Source organism: Ahaetulla prasina, chromosome 14, assembly GCF_028640845.1.
Source record: "Ahaetulla prasina isolate Xishuangbanna chromosome 14, ASM2864084v1, whole genome shotgun sequence".
NCBI classification, from domain to species: domain Eukaryota; kingdom Metazoa; phylum Chordata; class Lepidosauria; order Squamata; family Colubridae; genus Ahaetulla; species Ahaetulla prasina.
The window spans coordinates 19,717,263-19,737,679 of NC_080552.1; positions in this window are offsets into that span (position 1 = coordinate 19,717,263).

Consider the following 20,417-nt stretch of genomic DNA (forward strand, 5'->3'; position numbering starts at 1 on the left):
AGTCATGGAGCCACACCCCACAGCCTATATAAAGGACCTGCTTTTGGCATTCCAACCTTGAGTCAAGCAAAGTCTTATCTAGTTTGCCGATATCGGACCCTATCGCTGAAGTCACAACTTGGACTCCTGCCTCCCCTGATAAACCTCGAAGGAACTTGGCAAGCTGCAGAGGCTTCGTTGCCAAGTTTGTTACGGACTTCCTTGACTCGTTCGTCAGAGTGGGGGTGGGACATGACACCATTAAATAGGGCGGCATAATGCCAGGGCAGGTGGGTGAGCCCACCTGCAGGCCACCACTACCGGTTTGCCTGAACCGGTCCAAACTGATCCGAATACCACCTCTGGTGAAAACCGGTCGTAACTCCCTTTTTTCAACGCCGTTGTAACTTTGGTCACTAAACGAACCGTTGTAAGTCGTGGAGTAGCGGTATAGCTGAGCTCCAAATGGCCCAGATAAAACCAAAGCTGGCGTTTTAAGAGATTTCATTTGCTAGCTGCTCTCCTCTAGAGTGAAGATGAAATGAAATTTATTAAGGGCGTGCCACTGGCATCGGAGAGAGAAAATGCTAAAAATAACATTAGTTGAATGCTAAACATAACAAGGCCCTCATTCTGGATCCCCAACATGTGGAATCATGTCTGTTCCGTTGTCCAGGTGGCAGAGGGCAGAGAGTGACAAATTGGCATCGCTCGGATTCAGTTTTAGCAGAGGGTGGCAGGAAAAGGAGGCGAAAGCTACAATGAAAACAGCCGGAGGGGGGGAAAAAAAACACCTATACAGGTAGTCCTTGATTGATGACCACAATTGAGCCTCCAATCTCTGTGTCTAAGTGAGACGTTTGTTAAGTGAATTTCACTCCACTTTACGACCTTTCGCGCTCACGTTCTTAAGCGAATCATTGTGGTTTTCCAGCTAGTTGTGGTCCGTCAGCAGCCTACGGAGCTGGCAACGGAGTCGGACAGTGATGAGGCTGAGGTGAGGCCAGGGCCATTGGGAAGAGAGGTGCGGACTCCAGAGCCTCCAGAGACTGATAGTGTGAGGCAGAGGAACAAGAGGAGCCTGAGAAGAGCTGCCAGAAGGCAAGAGCAGCTCAAGCAGAGAGGACAACTCAGGAGTAAGGCCAAGAGATGATTGGCCCCTCCCATAAGGCTTAAAACAGACCAGCGTTTCAGCTTTGCCAGAAAAAAACGTTGTAGCTGCGTCTTCTGCTTCATCCTCTACTTCGTGTACGTCTTTGTTTTTGTAGCTTCTGGACATTTGCCAGGAAGGGCCTTTGGGAGTTTGCCTAATTGCACTAAGGTTTGTGAGATAACTGAGGAATTTGTGTTGGGAGGCATTTGTTTTACTTTGAGTTGAACAACGCTGGGAATGAAGTAATTCCCAGCTGTTCAAATAAAGTTTGTTTTTCCACGGACTAAGTTTATTACCACCTACTTGGGACTGGGTCGCAACAGTAGCATGGTGGTGAAGTGCATCTAGCTTTTCCATTGTCCAAAGATCGGAAAAGGAGATTGCGTCTCTCTCTCTCTCTCTTTCTCTCTCTCTCTCACACACACACACGCAGAGGATACTGCAACTGTCATAAATAGGAGCCAGTTGCCAAGGGTCTGAATTTGGATTGCTGCCCCAGTCGTAAGCGTGGGAAATGGTCCTAAGTCAGTTTTTTCAGTGCCGTTGTTGCTTTGGGCGGTCGCTAGAATAGAATAGAATAGAATAGAATAGAATAGAATAGAATTTTATTGGCCAAGTGTGATTGGACACACAAGGAATTTGTCTTGGTGCATACGCTCTCAGTGTGCATAAAAGAAAAGATAGAATAGAATAGAATAGAATAGAATAGAATAGAATAGAATAGAATAGAATAGAATAGAATTTTATTGGCCAAGTGTGATTGGACACACAAGGAATTTGTCTTGGTGCATAGGCTCTCAGTGTGCATAAAAGAAAAGATACGTTCATCAAGGTACAACTAAATGAGCTGTTCTAAATCGAGGACGATTTGCAGTGGCTAAGATATAGGAAAATATAAGCTTGTTTGTGGCTGAGGGCGTAGCGCCAGTTTGGGCCTGTCGATCAAACCATGTTTTGATTTTGCACAAGTCCAATGTGGGACTTTTCTAAAGCAGTTCAATCGAGTTTTTTTATTTATTTTTATTTATTGTTATTTATTGTTATTTATTTTTTATTTGCATTTATATCCCGCCCTTCTCCGAAGACTCAGGGTGGCTTACACTATGTCAACCAATAGTCTTCATCCATTTGTATATTATATACAAAGACAACTTTTATTGCCCCCCCAACAATCTGGGTCGTCATTTTACCTACCTTATAAAGGATGGAAGGCTGAGTCAACCTTGGGCCTGGTGGGATTTGAACCTGCAGTAATTGCAAGCAGCTGTGTTAATAACAGACAGACTTAGTCTGCTGAGCCACCAGAGGTTCAACCAGAGTTGAACCAAAAAGGGAAAGGCCGCGCTGTCAGCATCACAGATAGAAAAGTGGGGGGATCTTACACGAAGTAATTGACAGGCACGGTTCAACGAAATCCTAAGTGACCTCAGAATGAAGCTCATAGACACCCGAGCAGGTTGTCACCACCTGGTAGGACCCTTTGCCGATGGGCGCTGGGGAACAGAGAGCTGCTCAGTTTTGTTTTTTTACTTAAAAAATTAAATTAAATTTCCTCTGAAAACTAAAGCATGAAGTTAATGAGTTTCTTCATTAGGCAAGAGATGTGCAGCTGTCTCTGGTACCAAGTGGGTGATGAAGTCATGAGATTTAATTTTAGGAGGGAGTGGGAAAGGGTGCTATGAAGTCGTCTATCCTTCCCTCCGTCTCTCCATCCATCCATCTCTATCTATCTATCTATCTATCTATCTATCTATCTATCTACCTACCTACCTACCTACCTACCTACGGTATCTGTATCTGTCTGTCTGTCTATCTATCTATCTATCTATCTATCTATCTATCTATCTATCTATCTATCTATCATCACCCTCTATCTATCTACAGTATCTATCTATCTATCTATCTATCTATCTATCTATCTATCTATCTATCTACCTACCTACTGTATCTACTGTATCTATCTACAGTATCTATCTGTCTGTCTGTCTGTCTGTCTGTCTGTCTATCTATCTATCTATCTATCTATCTATCTATCTATCTATCTATCTATCTATCTATCTATCTATCTATCTATCTATCTATCTATCTATCTATCTATCTATCTATCATCACCCTCTATCTATCTACAGTATCTATCTATCTATCTATCTATCTATCTATCTATCTATCTATCTATCTACCTACCTACGGTATCTGTATCTATCTATCTATCTATCTGTCTGCCTGTCTGTCTGTCTGTCCATCTATCTATCTATCTATCTATTTATCTATCTATCTATCTATCTATCTATCTATCTATCTATCTATCTATCTATCTATCTATCTATCTATCTATCTATCTATCTATCATCACCATCTATCTATCTATCTATCTATCTATCTATCTATCTATCTATCTATCTATCTATCTATCTATCTATCTATCTATCTATCTATCTATCACCTATCTATCTCCATCCATCCATTTCTCTCTCTCTCTCTCTCTCTCCATCCATCTATCCCTCCATCCCTCCATCCAGCCATCCACCCACCCATCCCTCATCCTATATCTCAGCTCCGAGGGTCCCCACCCCCAGCCTCATTCAACTCACAGAAGCAAAATGGTCTCAAAAGATGAGATCAAGACTTACTTTCCAACGAAGCATGAAAAGGAAATAATAAATGTGTCTCGTCACTTCAAAAATATAATTAACCCAAATAAGAGATTTTTTTCCCAAAAAAAAAAAAAATTTAGGGCCCCGCCAAGGAGCGTTTTATTCTTAGCCGAACTGGGAGATGTGTGGCAGCGCCATTAATTACAGAAGACCTCACGCTGTGACCGTCTCCCATTTCGGAGCTCACAATGGGTTTATCATCCTGACATCCTGAATTTATTTTTGGGGCAGCAAACTTTCCTGGAATATGGTGGCACACTCAGGGCTGGGCTGCTGGGGGTTCGGGAGAACCTCTAGCTAAGATTCTGTGCAGTTCGGAGAACCCCCAAATCCCGCTCCTGGCTGGCCCCACCCACCCGACCCTGCCCCTCCCAGGAGTCCCCAGGCAGCCCGTTTTGGATGCAGGTAAGTGCAGGGCGCGCACGGAGGCTCGGGGAGGGTGAAAAACGGGCCTACCGGAAGTTTGGGAAGGCCAGAAACGGGCCCATTTCCAGCCTCCAAAGAGCCTGGGGAGGCCGTTTTGACCCTCCCAGAGACTTGAGGAAAGCCTTTGGAGCCTGGGGAGGGCAAAAATGGCTCCCCCCGCTGGTGCAGGAGGCCAACTAGCCACACCCACAATGGCCACGCCCACCCAGCAACTGGGCAGAGAAAACCCCTTGCTAAAAATTTTGAAGCCCATCCTTGGGCACACTGAATATCCACCTGCACGCAGCTAAGAGAAGGGGCTCCAGGGATTATCATGGTAAAAACTTATATAATAAATCCTTTTCCCAAATCAAACTTGCCTTAAAATTTATCTCGGGCACATATGGAAAGACTCAGCCCCACCCTGCTCTTTCCAGCAACTCATGTAATCAATCAATCAGTCTCTCGAGAGGCCAACTTCAATGCAAGAGATTTCAGTCAAGGTGCAATTAAATAATCAACCCATCAATCAACCAACCAACCAACCAATCAATCAACCAATGTACCTGAGATGCCAACTTCAACGCGGGTTTTTTGGGAAGCCAATGACACAAAACGGTGACACAAAATTCTGCATAATTGCCCTATTTGTCAAGGTATACATACAGGTAGTCCTTGACTTGTCAGGGACACGGTGGCTCAGGGGCTAGGACGTTGAGCTTGTCGATCGAAAGGTCGGCAGCTCAGCAGGTCGAATCCCTAGTGCTGCCGTGTAACAGGGTGAGCTCCCGTTACTTGTCCCAGCTTCTGCCAACCTAGCAGTTTGAAATCAGGTAAAAAATGCAAGTAGAAAAATAGGGACCATCTTTGGTGGGAAAAGAACAGCGTTCCGTGCACCTTTGGCGTTGAGTCATGCCGGCCACATGACCATGGAGATGTCTCCGGACAGCGCTGGCTCTTCAGCTTTGAAATGGAGATGAGCACCGCCCCCTAGAGTCAGCAACGACTAGCACGTATGTGCGAGGGGAACCTTTACCTTTTTTTAGTTCTTGACTTATGACCACAATTGAAGCCCAAATCTCCATGTCTAAGCGAGACAGCTTTTAAAGCGAGTTTGGCCTTGTTTTACCATCTTTCTTGTCACTGTGGTTACAAGAAAGTTAGGTGAATCACTGGACTTGTTAAGTTAGTCACACGTCGTTAAGTGAATCTGGTTTCCCCACTGACTTTGCTTGTCAGAAGGTCGCAAAAGAGGAACACGTGACCCCGGGACACCGCAACTGTCATAATTATGAGTCAGTTGCCAAGCACCTGAATTCTGATCACGTGACCATCGGGAGGCTGCAGTTGGATGGGGAGAAACAGACTCAAGCTCAATCCCTCCAAGACGGAGTGGCTGTGGATGCCGGCACCCCGGTACAGTCAGCTGCATCCGCAGCTGACTGTTGGGGGCGAGTTAGTGGCCCCAAAGGAGGTGGTTCGCAACTTGGGCGTCCTCCTGGATGGACGGCTGTCCTTTGATGAACATCTGGCGGCCGTCTCCAGGAGGGCCTTTTACCAAGTCCGCTTGGTCCGCCAGTTGCGTCCCTTCCTTGACCGGGATGCCTTATGCACGGTCACCACGCCTGGTTACGCCTCGGTTGGATTACTGCAATGCTCTCTACATGGGGCTGCCTTGAGGTGCACCCGGAGGCTGCAGTTAGTCCAGAATGCGGCTGCGCGAGTAGTAATGGGAGCCGCTCGTGGCTCCCACGTAACACCACTGCTCCGTAGTCTGCACTGGCTTCCTGTGGTCTTCGGTGCGCTTCAAGATTTTGGTTACCACCTTTAAAGCGCCCATGGCTTAGGACCCGGTACTTACGAGACCGCCTGCTGTTACCCTATGCCTCCCACCGACCCGCACGCCTCATAGAGAGGGTCTCCTCAGGTGCCGTCCGCCAAACAGTGTCGGCTGGCGGCCCCAGAGTAGGGCCTTCTGTGGGAGCATCGACGCCTGGAATGAACTCCCCTGGCCTCGTCAAGTGCCTGATCTTGGACCTTCCGTCATGAGCTAAAAACATACTTATTTATTCAAGCGGGACTGGCATAATAGTTTGATTTTAAATTGGGGTTTTATTAATATTCTTAAATATTTTAAATTTAATTTTAATTATTAGCCGTTTTTGTAATTTTGCTATGTTTTAATTTGTTTTAATTGTACATATTTTGTATTTTATCTCCGGCTGTACACCGCCCTGAGTCCTTCGGGAGAAGGGCGGTATAAAAATTCAATAAATAATAATAAATAATAATAATTGTTATTAAGCATGAAAAAATGGGATTCTTTGGGATTCCTGTAAGGCAGCCTTGAACCCCACTTTAGAATTGCAGGCTATGGGGCAGGAAGGAGTGTCGATTGTCAACGAAATGAGGAATCGCACCCCAAATTGGGGCAAACAGCTGCAAGGGGAAAAAAGAAGACTTAAGCACAGGGAGAACAAGAAAAGGTTTTGGGGAATGACAGAAAGAGACACGTTTATTCTTAAACTCCACAGCAGAAAAATTGATCCCGAAAATGGGACGCGCAGCTGGCAATGAGAATGATGGCTTTAGAATAGAATAGAATAGAATAGAATTCTTTTTTAAAAAAAATAATTTTTATTAAACAGGTTTTTAAAACAGAGCAAAATTTTTTACAATTTTCTTTTTTTCCTTTTTTTAAAATAATTTTTATTCAACATTTACATCTTTAACATCTTTGTTACATTTCTAATTTACCAATTTTCTTATTTGCAGCATTTTTACATCAGTATACATCTCTTATATATCCCTTTCCCCCCCCTTACTTCAATTTACCTTTGTCTATACATTTAGTTCTATTATTCATTTATACATTTTAGTATATCACTGTACTAAAATACAATCTATTTACAATTTATTTTGACAAAATAAAATAGAATTCTTTATTGGCCAAGTGTGATTGGACGCACAAGGAATTTGTCTTTGGTGCAGATGCTCTCAGTGTACACAAGGAGAATAAAATACTTTCATCGAGAATAAAAAGATACAACACTTAGTGATAGTCATAGGTTACTAATAAGCTATCAAATCATACTAGGAAACAAATAAAAACAATATAAATTAAAAGATGGAAGCAACATGGTTATAGTCATAGGTGGGAAGAGATAGGTACTAGTAAGGAAGAGAAGAATAATAGTAATACAGTCTTAGTAAATATTTGGACAGTGTTGTGGGAATTAGTTGTTTAGCAGAGTGATGGCATTCGGGGGGGAAACTGTTCTTGAAAAATATAGCATTGTAGGATGATGTGTTGGTTTAGCTGGCACATGCGAACGTTGACCGGATCCATCCCTTCTTAGCTTTATAAAGGTTGGACAGATATTGCCACCTAACCGGGTGTCCTCAAAAGGGAAATGGGACCTCATGCACCACTCTCTAAACCAATCCACACATCTTCACCTTCCCAAGGTTGAGAAACACCAGACGTGTCTTATTTAACCTCGGGAATTTGAAGATGTGAGGATTTCAACTCCCAGGATTCCACAGGGAGCATGCGAGCTGGGAAATTAAAGGAGTGTCAGGGTTCCAAGTAACTCCCCCAGCGAAAGAAAACTCCAAGGCTTGAGGTTCCTCAAAGTTCCTTTTTATTGAAGATGCCATATTGGCACATCTGGGAAAACCCGGATCTGAAAGTTTCCAGGTTTTCCCCACCCAAGTGAAAGTTCAAGTCACTGCCCAGCACCTTCGTGTCCATCCCATGGTCCAATCATCCACCGCCCAAACTGGAGACAACCTTCCAGTCATCCGACTCCAGGTGCCGGGGCAAGGTGACCTTGACTGTCTGAGAAAAGAATGTTATTTTGACTACATATCACCCGTGCAAGGCCCAAATGTAAAAGATGGCTTCTAGGTCTGACAAGCAGTTCAAGTTACTGAGTTGGAAAAGAAAACTCGGATTTAGACAAACTTTGTTTGATTTCATCCTATCCTTCCCCTCCACCCCACTTACTGCCTGTTCTCTGGGATCCATTTTAGAAGATGCTTGATGAGTAAAGATGACCTTGACTTGGAGTGGCAATAAAAGGAGTGGGAGAGAGGACTAAAGAAAGCCAAGCCAAGAAAACGAATATTGTCCTGTGGAGGACAGATTCTTTTAACTCCCCGGGTGGCTCCTAAAGGGCCTGCTTGAAGCGAAGAGTTTGTGTGGGGGGGTCTTTTTCTGACTCTTGTGTCGCTAATGGCTCAGCGGCAGGTCAAGTGGCTTGTAAGTTCATCAACGAGAGATCTTCGTTAGTAATTGGCATTCTGCAGGAGAGAGACACCAAATGAACTCCTAAGAAGAAAAAGCAAAGAAATAAACCCACCCTCTCTCCTTTCTGTGGGACTCAGCCGAAGTGGAGAAGGGGGAGGGAAGCTGTGGATTGGTCCAAAGGAGACCCCCCCACCCCACAAGCCGTGGAATGGCTTGAGGTTCGAGCAGATGCTCAGACACCTTTTAGTTATTTCATTTCTTTTAATTTTTATTTATTTTATTTTGTCACAACAGTATACGCAAACATTGACACAAAACAACAACACATCATATAGAATAGAATAGAATTTTATTGGCCAAGTGTGATTGGACACACAAGGAATTTGTCTTGGTGCATATGCTCTCAGTGTACATAAAAGAAAAGATACGTTCATCAAGGTACAACATTTACAACACAAATGATGGTCAATATATCAATATAAATCATAAGGATTGCCAGCAACAAGTTATAGTCATACAGTCATAAGTGGAAAGAGATTGGTGATGGGAACGATGAGGCGATTAATAGTAGTGCAGATTCAGTAAATAGTGTTGAGGGAATTATTTGTTTAGCAGAGTGATGGCCTTCGGGAAAAAACTGTTCTTGTGTCTAGTTGTTCTGGTGTGCAGTGCTCTATAGCGTCGTTTTGAGGGTAGGAGTTGAAACAGTTTATGTCCAGGATGCGAGGGATCTGCAAATATTTTCACGGCCCTCTTCTTGATTCGTGCAGTATATAAACATATATATAAGCAAAAGTATGCAACAACTATATTAATTGGATATAACAAAAGGAAACAATGGGACAGGAACGGTAGGCACTTTTGTGCTCTTATGCACGCCCCTTTTAGTCCTCTTAGGAATGGGGTGAGGTCAATAGTAGACAGGTTTTGGTTGAAACTTTTAAACTTTTAAAGCAGAACGGACCGATACGGGTTAGAAAAACCGATCAGCACAACGGTTCAATGGTCTGGGTTTGGCCAAAGAGGTCCTGGTGTTGACCAGGAACACCAGGTGTTGGGGGCCTAGAATGGTTCTTCGGTTATAACAGATTAAAGCATCGGAGAAGAACCAGAAGGAGACTCAACTTCAGAAGCTGGTCTGCCCTCAGACCGACGGGGTGACCTTGATGGAGTTTTCCTGCGGTCACCCAAAGTGCCAAAGCCCCTATCCTGCATCATCTCAGATGGAGAGGAGAGTCTTGAGATGCCTCAAGCAAACCAAAGTTCTGTTTTGATCCCTCCCTCCCTCCCTTCCTTCCTCACTTCCTCCTTTCCTTTCCGTTCCTTCCTTTCCCCTTTCCTCACTCCTTCCTTCTCCTTCATCTTTCCTTCCTTCTTCCCTTTTCCTTCCTTCCTTCTTTCCATCCTTCCTTCCTTTCCTTCCCTTCCCCTTTCCTCCATTCTTCCTTCTCCTCCATCCTTCAACCTTCCTTCCTTCTTCCCTTTTCCTTCCTTCCTTCCTTTTTTTTTTAAATTTACATTTATATCCCGCCCTTCTCCGAAGACTAAGGGCGGATTACATTGTGTATTTCCTTCCTTCCTTCTTTCCTTCCCTTCCCTTCCCTTCCCTTCCCCTTTCCTCATTCCTTCCTTCTTCATCCTTCCTTCTTCCCATTTGCTTCCTTCCTTCTTTCCATCGTTCCTTCCTCACTTCATTTCCTTCCCTTCCCCTTTCCTCCATCTTTCCTTTTCCTCCATCCTCCATGCTTCCTTCCTTCTTCCCTTCTCCTTCATTCCTTCTTTCCTTTCTTCCTGCTTTCCATCATTCCTTCCTCACTTCCTCCTTCTACCCTTCCCCTTTCATCCATCCTTCCTTCTCCTTCACCCTTTATCCTTCCTCCTTTCCTTCTTCCCTTCCCTTCCCTTCCCCTTTCCTCATTCCTTCCTTCTCCTTCATCCTTCCTTCTTCCCTTTTGCTTCCTTCCTACTTTCCATTGTTCCTTCCTCACTTCCTTTCCTTCCCTTCCCCTTTCCTCCATCCTTCCTTCTCCTCCATCCTCCCTCCTTCCTTCCTTCTTCCCTTCTCCTTCATTCCTTCATTCCTTTTTTCCTTCCTTCCTCCTCCTTCCCTTCCCCTTTCCTCCATCCTTCCTTCTCCTTCACCCTTTATCCTTCCTCCTTTCCTTCCTCCCTTCTCCTTCCTCCCTTCTTTCCTTCTTTCCTTCCTTCCTTCCTCACTTCCCCCTTCCCTTCCCTCAACTGCTCATAGTAGCTAATCCAGAAGAAAATGTCTGCCTTTCTTTTGAATATCTTTCCTTCCTTTACAGAAAGAAAAAGGGACACTTTTTCCTCCTTGAACTTCCAACACCCACGAGGAGGGTTGTCCTCCCTGTTCTCAGCTGATGACTTTCCTCTTCCCTTTAAGTCCTCTTTCAATGGTCCGTCAACTCCTCTGGATGCAGCTGTCTAAGTTCCTTGAGATCCTCCCTGGGACAGAAATAAAACTCTCTCAGAGGAGATCAGCAGTTCTGGACACAACGTATTTCCTGAACAGAGTCCTGCTGGCTTTTTCCAATGGTCAGCTGGCAATGAAACGCTGGGCTTTGCCAGTATTATATATTTATGCTTGGAAACGGGCAGGGAGAAAATTCTTTGCTCACCAGGCCACACTGCTTGGCTAGAGGGTGGCCAACACCTGTCTCCTTCTGCTGGGCTGTACTGAAAGTCCAACTCCCCAAAATCATGCACAGCTTGCACTTGCCCTCGCATCCTGGACATAAACTGTTTCAACTCCTACCCTCAAAACGACGCTATAGAGCACTGCACACCAGAACAACTAGACACAAGAATAGTTTTTCCCCGAAGGCCATCACTCTACTAAACAAATAATTCCCTCAACACTGTCAAACTATTTACTGAATCTGCACTACTATTAATCGTTTCATAGTTCCCATCACCCATCTCTTTCCATTTATGACTGTATGACTATAACTTGTTGCTGGCAATCCTTATGATTTATATTGATATATTGACCATCATTTGTGTTGTAAATGTACCTTGATGAAGGTATCTTTTCTTTTATGTACACTGAGAGCATCTGCACCAAGACAAATTCCTTGTGTGTCCAATCACACTTGGCCAATAAAATAAAAAATTCTATTCTATTCTTTTATGTAAGTCTCTAAAATGGAGGAAGGGTGTGGACACAGAAGAACGGGGTGGCCATTGCTTCGTTTCCTGTCCTTTTGGAGAGAGGATAAGGAGATGTGTGTCAGTGTGCCTGTGTGTTTGTTTGTGTGTGCTTAGCATTGCCTGGAAGTGTGCAAACAGGAGCCATTCCTAATAGAAACAAGGGCTTAAAAATGTGCCCCATTCATTTTTCATGCGGGTATAGTGCAGTGGTGGGTTTCAAATTTTTTTTTACTACCGGTTCTGTGGGCGTGGCATGGTGGGCGTGGCATGGCATGGCATGGCTTGGTGGGCGTGGCTTGGTGGGCGTGGCAGGGGAGGGTGCTGTAAAATCTCCATTCCCACCCCACTCCAGGGGAAGGTTACAGCAAAATCCCCATTCCCTCTCCACTTCTGGGGGAAGGATACTGCAAGATCCCCATTCCCACCCCATTCCAGGGGAAGGATACTGCAAAATCACCATTTCCTCCTGATCAGCTGGGAATTGAGAGGCAGAGAATAGATGGGGGAGGGGCCAGTCAGAATTTTTACTACCGGTTCTCCAAACTACTCAAAATTTCTGCTACCGGTTCTCCAGAACTGGGCAGAACCTGCCTGAAACCCATCTCTGGTATAGTGGTGAAGATGCTGGCCCAAAAATCTGACTAGATTGTGAATTCTAGTCTCACCCTAGGCATGAAAGCCAGCTGGGTGACTTTGGGCCAATCACCAGGAGATGTTGAGTTCTAGTTCTGCCTTAAGCACAAAAGCCAGCTAGGTGACCTTGGGCCAATAACCAGGAGATGGTTTCTATTTAGAAAGACTGAATTTGATAGCAAGGAAACTGTCAATGCAGAAAGTTTTAATATATTATATAACGTTATATTTGTTTTGTATTTTCATGTTTGATGTATGTGTATGTCTTCTTTCACTTTTTTTCTTTTTTTCTTTTCTTTTCTCTGTTTTTGTCTTTTTTCATTAGAATAGAATAGAATAGAATAGAATAGAATAGAATAGAATAGAATAGAATAGAATAGAATAGAATAGAATTTTTTATTGGCCAAGTGTGATTGGACACACAAGGAATTTGTCTTGGTGCATATGCTCTCAGTGTACATAAAAGAAAAGATACATTCATCAAGAATCATAAGGTATGGAAGGGAAAAGAAGAGAAGAACGGAATAGAATAGAATAGAATAGAATAGAATAGAATAGAATAGAATAGAATAGAATAGAATAGAATAGAATAGAATTCTTTATTGGCCAAGTGTGATCGGACACACAAATTATTTGTCTTTGGTGCATATGCTCTCAGTGTACATAAAAGAAAAGATACCTTCATCAAGAATCCTAAGGTACAACACTTAATGATAGTCATAGGGTACAAATAAGCAATCAGGAAACAGTCAATATCATGTTTTTGGTTTAAAAAATGTAAAATAATAAATAAAAACTATTTTTTAAAAAAAAGAAAAAAGGGGAGATCTTGTATGAAGAAATTGAAATCCTAAGTGACCTCAGAACGAAGCGCAAAATTGGAAAGCAGAGAAAATACCTTTAGAAGAAGAAGTAATTAAAAATTTTTTTAGAATGTGCAGATTCTAGATTAACTTCGATAATTAAAGAAAGAGAGGATTCAGAATATTTTAAGATATGGGATCAATTTTACCATGGCTGGAAAAGAGATATAGATAAACATATAATTTTACCATCGGCTGGAAACGAGATATAGATAGACATTAATAGTTATGCAAGAGAATGGTATAGTTAGAATCATGTGTTTTTGGAGAAATGTTGTTCAATGTGAATGAAGACGGAAGAAACAACAAAAACACGAAGATACGGAGAAAACACCGAGATGTCACATGGAAGGGATGACTGATGTATTATGTGTTTGTGTATAAAATTTAAAAAAATATTTTTTTAAAAAAGAATGAAGCTCATAGACATAAATCCTATTAACAAACCAAGTTTCTTCCTGTGAGATAGTTCTCACAGGGTTGGGGACAGGGTGGGGGCTATAAACAAGACATTTCCCCCGAGAGTTAAGCTAAGGAGCAAAACAGTTGCACCCAACAAAGCTGTAGGAACAGAACGAGTTCCTTGTGAAGACATCAGGGACGTCTTCAAGTGGGCTAAATCCAGTTCTTTACTCATAGCTGAATTCCAGACTCTTCTCTCCCCGCTCTCAGATATTAGCGATAAACCTTGACGTTGTTTCGCCTGTTCTGGAATTCCTGTTAGGTTGGCTGTTCAAACACTTGAGATTTTTGGGGGCAGATTTTCGTCCCTTACACCATCACGTTTCTCTGGCTCTCACTGAGGACCGCTCCAAGTCCCCTGGGTAGCGAGATGGCTATTATTATGACTGCTGGACCCAGTTACATAAAGTATTTATGTCTCGCCCGGTAACCCAGCTGACCCCGAGCGAGCTGGATGATTTGATGAGGTTGGCACAGCCTGGGAAGGATTTCACTGGAGATCATCTGTTGTCTCTGTGGCCTTTTTTTCTTCTTTTTTTAAAAAAAAATGATTCTGGCAGGAGCTTTACGGTGATCAGTTGGTTTCTGGATCCTTGTGAAAAATCTTGCTCTGATCCTTTTTTTTTTTTTTAATACACCAAGGTTCAGTTCAAGAGGTCACTTGAATGTATGTTTCTGGGATCACCAACATTGTCCTAAAATCTGTCCATAGATGGATGTCTTTCTTGGCTCCTCCTCTTCCTCTTTCCCTCCTCCTCTTCCTCCTCCACTTCCTCCTTCTTGTCTTTCTCTTCTCCTTCTCCATCTCCTTCTCCTCTTCATCTTCATCTTTCCCTCCTCCTCTTCCTCCTCCTCCTCCTCTTCTCCTTCTCTTTCTCTTCTCCTTCTCCTCCTCCTCTTTCTCCTCTTCCTCCTCCTCTTCTCCTTTTCTTTCTCTTCTCCTTCTCCTTCTCCTCCTCCTCCTCTTCCCTTCCCTTCCTCCTCCTCCACCTCTTCCTCCTTCTCCTCTTCTCCTTCTCTTTCTCTTTCTCTTCTCCTTCTTCTCCTCCTCTTTCTCTTTCCCTCCTCCTCTTTCTCCTCTTCCTCCTCCTCTTCTCCTTTTCTTTCTCTTCTCCTTCTCCTTCTCCGTCTCCTTCTTCTCTTCCTCCTCCTCTTCCTCCTCTCCTCCTCCTCTTCTCCTTTTCTTTCTCTTCTCCTTCTCCTTCTCCGTCTCCTTCTTCTCTTCCCCTTCCCCTTTCCCTCCTCCTCCACCTCTTCCTCCTCCTCCTCTTCTCCTTCTCTTTCTCTTTCTCTTCTCCTTCTCCTCCTCCTCTTTCTCTTTCCCTCCTCCTCTTTCTCCTCTTCCTCCTCCTCTTTTCCTTTTCTTTCTCTTCTCCTTCTCCTCTTCCCCTTCCCCTTTCCCTCCTCCTCCACCTCTTCCTCCTCTTCCTCCTCCTCCCAAAAAGCCATTTTTCAAAATGAATTTCAGCTTTCCAACATTATCTTTAGTTCTGGGGCGTGGCGGGGGGGAAAGCCCACATCCTTCTAGCCAGTCATTTTGGATGGACCCTGTTAGGCCAGACAGAAATGGCCCCCAATGGGCTCTTCACACTCTAACATTGTCTGGATTTGTGCTGCTTGTCAGCACAACGGCACCCTTGGCATGGCTTTGGCCACAGACACAAGAATAGAATAGAATAGAATAGAATAGAATTTTATTGGCCAAGTGTGATTGGACACACAAGGAATTTGTCTTGGTGCATATGCTCTCAGTGTACATAAAAGAAAAGATACGTTCATCAAGGTACAACATTTACAACAAGTGTCTTGTTGTGCAGTGCTCATTTTGTTAGATGTTAGATTTATAAAGTTTACACTAAGGCAAAGTGCCAGCTTTAAGAACATATGAGACCATCTGAGGCAATAAAACCGCAGTACACAATGTATACGTTACATCTTAAAGTACGGCCTTAAGTACTATTAGTGGGAAATAGTGACAGTCCCAAACCGTAAATCCAATAGCTCACCTAATTAAATTTTCATCAGGCCCCGACAGTCTAGAAAAATGTATTCCTTCATGCCAATATTACAGGAAACACCTCCTCCTTTTTAACATTCTGCCTCCTTCTAATCAACTGGACAATTCAAGAACCTCTTCATTTGCCTTGGCACAAGCAAGAATTACTACCCTACCCAGCAGGGTTCTCCAACCTTGGAGACTTCAACTCCCAGAATTCCTCACCAGCCATGAGGAATTCTGGGAGTTGAAGTCCACCGGTTGTAAAATGGCCAAGGTTGGCGACCCATTCCTACCTTTAAGATCACCATTTTTGGAAAATAGTGCAGGGGTTCTGGAGAACCGGTAGTGGAAATTTTGAGCCGTTCGAAGAACCGGAAAACACCACCTCTGTCTGGGCCCCGGAGTGGGGTGGGAATGGAGATTTTGCAGTATCCTTCCCCTGCATTTGGGGTGGGAATAGAGATTTTGCAGTATCCTTCCCCTAGAGTGGGGTGGGAATGGAGATTTTGCAGTATCTGCCTGCCACGCCCACCAAGCCACAAGTTCACAGAACCGGTAGTAAAAAAAATTGGATTTCACTGCTGAAATAGCAGAAATCAACAACTTCAATGAACCTCAAATAGCAACTCCCATCTTCTCACTCACTTAACCCCACCACCCAGGGGTGAGCTCTATTTACCTTTACTACCGGTTTGGATTGTACCCACACTGTTCTGCGCATGCGCAGAAGAGTTTTGATGACGTTTGGGTCAATGGGCAGACCCTCCCGGCGGTTTTACTACTGGTTCTATAGAACTGGTCCGAATTGGGGGAGGGCAACCCACCACTGCCACCCCCACCCCCCCAGGCATATACAGATCTTCTAAAATGACCTTGAGATCCAAGGATCAGTGACCATGCCATCTCTAGGCCTGGTTTGGGAAGGAGATTCCAGAAAACCAACATGGGTTCCGGTAGAGATTCTCCTCAGGTGTTCCAAGGTTTTTTTTTGTTTTTTTGTTTTTATTTGCATTTATATCCCGCCCTTCTCCGAAGACTCAGGGCGGCTTACACTATGTCAAGCAATAGTCTTCATCCATTTGTATATTATATACAAAGTCAACTTTTATTGCCCCCAACAATCTGGGTCCTATTTTTACCTACCTTATAAAGGATGGAAGGCTGAGTCAACCTTGGGCCTGGTGGGGCTTGAACCTGCAGTAATTGCAAGCAGCTGCTGTTAATAACAGACTGCATTAGTCTGTTGAGCCACCAGAGGCCCTGGAAGGTTGAAACGAGGTTGAAACGAGGGCAACTAATCCAGGAAGAGACCATCTCACCTTCCACCTTGGAAGTTGGCGGAGCAAAATCTCATTTTACCAAAACAAAATAATGCAGAATGATTCTAGCAGTGGGGCTGGACAGCTCCTTAGAGAATTCTCCTTCTCTAAGTCGGGAGAATTCAACCTTGACAAAATCCATGGTAAGAACCCAGAGGGATGGCAGGAATTTGGCTCCTTTCAGTTCTGTTTTTCTAAGCGATGGAGATTCCACCTAAAACTGGTTGCGCAGATCTAACATCATCTGAACTTTATATTTCCTAACGTATCCACTTCCTGAGGGTTGGTTGCAGTGGTGAAATCCAATTTTTTTTTACTACCGGTTCTGTGGGCGTGGCTTGATGGGCGTGGCAGGGGAAGGGTACTGCAAAATCTCCTTTCCTACCCAACTCCTGGGAGAAGGATACTGCAAAATCCCCATTCCCACCCCACTGCAGGGGAAGGATACTGCAAAATCTCCATTCCCACCAGGAGAAGGATACTGCAAAATCCCCATCCTTACCCCACTGCAGGAGAAGGATACTGCAAAATCTCCATACCACCCCACTCCAAGGGAAGGATACTGCAAAATCCCCATTCCCATCCCACTCCTGGGGGAAGAATATTGCGAAATCTCCATTCCCACCCCATTCCTGGGGCCAGACAGAGGTCGTGTTTACCGGTTCTACGAATTACTCAAAATTTCCACTGCTGATTTTCCGAACTGCTCAAAATTTCCACTGCCAGTTCTCCAGAACCTGTCAGAACCTGTTGAATTTCACCCCGGTTGGTTGTCTTCTTGCAGGCGTTCCAGTACCATGCTAGGCAACATCATCAGCGCTCAAGACTGTGGTGTTCACAGCACTAAAGACCCCACTGTTCAACTCTGAGCTACAAATCTTCTCCTCTTTTAGCATCCACTTCCCTCAATGTTTTTAATCTTGGGTTTATTAACGTGGATTAACAATGGCGGCCGACAGCTTGGGATCGCACAACGGAATCAGCACCAAGAACTTTCCTCCAGCAAGAATTCCCTCCATGAAAAATATTTGACAATTGCAGAGAAGGCTCAGTTGGGCCTCAGCTGGTATCCATCGGCTTTGGCAGGAAACTATGGTAGTCTTGTTCAGCGAAAGAAAAACCTTGCATCTGTGTCCAGGCATTTTGGATAGACCATGTTAGGCCAGACTTGGATGGCCTCAAGTGGCCTCTTTGGGCTCAAATATTGTCTAGTTTTGTGCTGTTTGGCAGCACAATGGCACCCTTGGCGAGGTCTGGGCCACAAACACGACTCCCTTGACGTGCAATGTTCATTTAGTTAGATGTTACTTTAACAGATTTTAACAAATTAACAGAGTTGGAAGGGACCTTATAAGTCATCTAGTCCAACCCCCTGCCCAAGCAGGAGACCCTACGTCATTTCTGACAAATGGCAGCCCTGTCTCTTTCAGTGATGAAGCTCCCACAACTTCTGAAGGCAACTTCTGTTCCATTGGTTGTGTTCTGTTTCCCTCCCCCCAATACTCCCAGCAAAGAGTCAGTCAGAGGCCTCCTTTTCTAATTTATTTACATAGATAAAATATCCTGGCCACGTCTACCCACGGGCCTGCCAAGTTTCTGGAGATAACGAGGAAATTATAGATAAGGCCAGAATTACTCACGAATATATTCTTCCCTCCATTGATACAGATTGCCCGCGCAAATTCATTGCTTTGTCCAAGACAAAAAAACAGGAAGTCCCGCCTCCTATTTATAGTCTCTGCAGATGTCACTGCATGACAATCATTACTTGGCTTTATCCCAACGCTGCTTCTGCTGCGCGCCGGTCACGTCTGCGCAGTCTTGCATCACTCCAAAACTGTTCTTGGGGCATTGCCAAATCAGAAGAAGGCTCCAGAGAATCAGGCCTTGCCGGCCCCTCCTCCTCCCTTTGAGTGGGTGCCAGGGAGGGAGAGGGCTCAAGAGAAGCAGGGCTTGCCAGGTCTTCTCCCTCACTTTCTGAATCATCCGAGTCCAGGAGTCCAGGTCCAGGAACCTGGGTCACAACAGGTTGACTGTTCTTACTGTCAGAGAGTTCCTCCTTATTTCCAGGTTGAATCTCTCCTTGTTCAGTTTCCATCCATTATTCCTTGTCTGGCCTTCAGGGGCTTTGGAAAATAGCTTGACCCCTCCTCTCTGTGGCAGCCCCTCAAATATTGGAAGACAGCTATCCTATCTCCCCTGGTCCTTCTCTTCACTAGACTAGCCATGCCCAGTTCCTGCAACCGTTCTTCATATGTTTTAGCCTCCCCTAATCATCCTGGTTGCTCTTCTCTGCACTCTTTCTGGAGTCTCAACATCTTTTTTATGGTGTGGTGACCAAAACTGGATGCAGTACTCTAGGTGTAGTCTTACTAAGGCTTTATAGAGTGGTGTTAGTACCTCCCTTGGTATCCCTCTGTTAATGCAATTTAGGATTGCGTTGGCTTTTTTGGCTGCCGCCGCACACTGCTGGCTCCTATTTAACTGGTAGTCCACTAAGACTCTAAGATCCCTCTCTTGTCACTGCTATTAAGCCTGGTTTGGTTAAAGTTTAGAGAAAAGGACTTTTGCATCACCTTGCTCTTCTCTCCCTTCCGCTCATTCAAACAGTTTCGAAGACAAACATGAGGTCAGTCCTGGGTTCAAATCTGGTGCTGCATTTAGTTCTCCTAGTTTTACATGGAGGACCTGCTGCAGGATGAACAAGAATAATATAATATAATATAACAACAGAGTTGGAAGGGACCTTGGAGGCCTTCTAGTCCAACCCCCTGCCCAGGCAGGAAACCCTACACCATCTCAGTCAGATGGTTATCCAACATTTTCTTAAAAATTTCCAGTGTTGGAGCATTCACAACTTCTGCAGGCAAGTCGTTCCACTTATTAATTGTTCTAACTGTCAGGAAATTTTTCCTTAGTTCTAAGTTGCTTCTTTCTTTGATCAGTTTCCACCCATTGCTTCTTGTTCTACCCTCAGGTGCTTTGGAGAACAGCCCGACTCCCTCTTCTTTGGGGCAGCCCCTGAGATATTGGAAGACTGCTATCATGTCTCCCCTAGTCCTTCTTTTTATTAAACTAGACATACCCAGTTCCTGCAACCGTTCTTCATACGTTTTAGCCTCCAGTCCCCTAATCATCTTTGTTGCTCTTCTCTGCACTCTTTCTAGAGTCTCAGAACCAATGCAAGCCATTCCCAGTCAGGCCAAGAGTCAGTCCTGGGGGAAACGAAACATTTTTGGAAACGTTTTTGTAAAATCTTTTTGCCAAAAAAGAGTTTTTAAAAAGGCCTTGGCATTGTCTCTCCTGCTCTCTTAAGCGAAGGAGGAAAATCAATTCCTTCTCCTTAGCCTTTGAAATCTGTAATTGACAGTAATTGACGCTTTGTAGCTGTAATTGACTATAATTGGCATTTTGTGGCTCTGCTGCTCAGAGCTGTTATTTATTTATTTCCCCTCCTCTCTCTCTCTCCTGACAATCTGTTGATCACCTGACAATCAATGCTAGTAATCCCAAATCTGGCATTTTTT